The sequence below is a fragment of the Sipha flava genome, unplaced genomic scaffold (assembly GCF_003268045.1).
Source record: "Sipha flava isolate LNK unplaced genomic scaffold, YSA_version1 271_pilon_pilon, whole genome shotgun sequence".
In the NCBI taxonomy this organism is placed as follows: Eukaryota; Metazoa; Arthropoda; class Insecta; order Hemiptera; family Aphididae; genus Sipha; species Sipha flava.
The window spans coordinates 142,405-145,726 of record NW_020272935.1 but is presented as its reverse complement, the minus strand read 5'-3'; the positions used below and the strand labels follow the sequence as shown (position 1 = coordinate 145,726).

Sequence of the window (3,322 nt, the reverse complement as noted above, 5' to 3'; positions counted from 1 at the left end):
ATTATTATTATTATTATTATTATTATTATTATTATTATTATTATTATCACACGCATTTAAGTACATAGAAAGAAGTTTATATATGTATATGATATATAAGTATACATTATGCACACACTACCGACGGCGACGAGATTGTCAAGAACGTTGACTCGGTTTCGGTGCCAAGGAGACTGGCAGCCGTTACGACTCGTCACTCAACGCCAGCAATTACGAGATATCGAATAAACTGCACAGATGACCGTAATACAACTGGCTTATGAAAAAAAAAAATTTAATTTTTAATAATTATCTCCGAAATGAAAATAAAACTGTGTACGTACAATGCACATTATTTTATGCCAACCGTGTATCGTTTGCGCCAAACCAATGTAATTTTTCCTTTCAGGCCACCGCATCGCCGAGCCATACGGATTCAAGTGAAGCAATAAATAAAAAACGCAACGTAAATGATACACAACCATATAATATTACCCACACCGATGAATGGAATATCATTGCCGTTTTAACAGGTATTGGGCACTTTTTTCTTCACTCATCTACACTCGTCTAAATTGTCAGTGAAATTTTAAATTCAGAGTGAAATCGAATGAAATACCTACTCGTACATACAAAGTTGGTTCCAATTATGAAGTCTATAATGTTATTTTAAACCTTTTTTTAGGTACTGAATTTACATTAAGAATCTTATATAGCATATTGGTATCTCATAAAATCAAAAATTGTACCAGAATGATATTTCATAGACAATAGATTTTAGATTTTATCAGAAGTAGTTCTAGTTTCAACGATAAATTGTAAATAACGTATTTTGGAATTTTTTCCAGCATTTTTTTTTTTTTTTTTAAATAAGTATATTTTTATTTTAAGATCATATTATAAATTATATTAAAAAATAAATTTACTTTAGTAAGATATTCAACTTATATATTTTAGCGTCCTTCGATTTCAATCGTTTATTGAATAACTTGATTTATCATTACTTTCAAATACGTATAAAGAAAACGACAAAGACATTATTAAGGATAAATTCCTCGAATTCATGCAATCAAAGTTCCTTTATCTTATTATTTTACTCCTATCAACTATCAGTGAAAAAAATCAGTTGCATCCCATCAACATTTTTGACAGAAAAAAATTAGTCACAGAGTTAAAATAACTAGATATACGCCCACATTTTATGATCCGTTTTAAGAACTTCCTAGATGGGTTATAAATAAAATGCATGTATTTTATCTCATATGACGCGGGACATCGCTAGTGATGATAAACGTATTTGGGACGTAAGGTTAGATAAGGATGCACTTAAAACGAATTGTTAGACACCCGTCATGTTTTTGGACGAAAAAAGTTAAGTCTATATCCTGTAGCTACATTATAAGACGTGTTTTCGTGGTGTATTACAAAATACAATAATAAATTATGAGATTAATGACATTTTTGTATTTGCAGTACTTAAATCATAATATAACATATATATTCATTCTCGTATGTTTTGTATACTATTTTTTACGCCATTTATGTAACTGTTTGGAAAATTTTGGTATACATTGAAAGAAACACCACAGAAGCTTATTAATAATATTCTAAAATTATCATATAAAATGTAACATGAAAAAAATCGAATTAATAAGATTATTTTAATCATCGCTACCAGTTTATTCGGACACATAAATCTCAATGTTGCCATAATCTGGTTTGTATTTTACCGTAGACCAGCTCGTCTTGATTTTGCTAAACAAACAATGAATACTCGATTTTATAAATATAATTCTATTTAAATAATCACACTACACTCGCACTTGATGTCTAAGTGGTGATCTAGACAAAAAAAAATTGTCCAAGAGAACGATTTATCATTATCCATAAAATTAAAATAAATAACGTAGACAACTTCAACACACATACTTGCAAGTATTCCTTGGATTGGAGGCGTAATGAATGATGTTATAGAGTTTTGTCGATTATATCGCGTATTAACTATTAGCAGTATTATTCATCTTCATCGTTAATCAAGTGTATAAATCGGTGGCATGCCTGATTTTTTCACGAAAACAAATTTAAGAAATCAGCCGGACTATTGCGGGTGTACAAGACACACACTTTTATGTACAGGTGGCACATAATTTTGTTAAACCGAGACGAAACAATATTGCTACAACTCTATTTATTTATATGGTGAAACGATCTAAGTATAGAAATCACACTGATATCTTATCAAACGTGATCTCCTTGAAAATTGGAAATCGGTAGTATGTTTTCGAGTATATAGTTTAGTGAAGATTTTTTTTTTCGAATACGTTTTATATTTGCACTCAACCGTCGTCCATATAATCATAGAGTGATAGAGCTAACAACGCGTCATTATGACCCAATATTACTTTCACTGCGATGAGCACGATATTATAACAAATGGCAAACATGATAACGCACGAAATGAAAATAAAAATGTATGTAAATATAATATTATATGTATAATATATATATATATATATATATATATATATATAATATACAATAATAATAATAAAAATATACGCATTCGACAGTAGATCAAGGATCAGGGGAACATTCTAACTGTTATAGCTGTAATGATAACATTATATTTGTTAATCTACTCACCAATCACCAACGTGAAGATTCGTTGTTGTACCGATCCGGTGGTGCATCAATTCGGCGTAACGATAGTAGAAGCATTGCCCCGCTGCCGTTGACGCTTACTTAAAGTTGGCGACTGATTACTCAAAACTATGATCGACGATCTTCGCGTAAAGACTTTGACCGTGATAAGTTCATTTGACAGGTATAAGTGGAAAAATCCCGAATAATTATTGCGCACGAGGAGAGTATAAATATACACGATCCAAATAAGCAGCGTTTGTTCTTATGCGATCGCGAATAAACGAGTGTACTTACGGTTATATTTTACTTTGATATTGATGTCGTATACGTTACGTGTGTGCCTATGTATTTGCACGTGATTTCTGTTGAGAAAACGCGTTAGAAAAACACAACAACGAGGGGTACGCAAACTACGTTTAACGTAATGTATTGTAATAAATCTATTGTTGCGTTTTACCTCCAGACGACGGCGTGTCGTACGAGTACTTAGTTTTTCCCTTTTTTGAAAATGGAAAATAAAAATAAAACCACGTACAGTGTTATGTTACGTTGACAAAACCGAAACGAGATATAAAACAACATCAATATTATTCTAATTACGGGCACTGAACTCGCGCTATAATGCGAGCGACACCGACTCGATTCAACGCACTGGCATTACTAATTGTCGAGAGACTGTGTTCAGAGTAGTAGACGCGGT

The 3,322-nt window shown here is 31.6% G+C and overlaps 1 protein-coding gene across 1 annotated transcript in view; it reads right to left on the bottom strand.

Moving 5' to 3' along the window:
- Window positions 1-3,322, bottom strand: part of LOC112685248 (octopamine receptor) — a 44,354-nt gene extending 41,032 nt beyond the window's left edge. The window contains exon 1 of the mRNA XM_025557080.1: window positions 2,623-3,322. The gene's annotated coding sequence lies outside the window, so the exon portion shown is untranslated. The remainder of the gene's footprint in view (window positions 1-2,622) is intronic.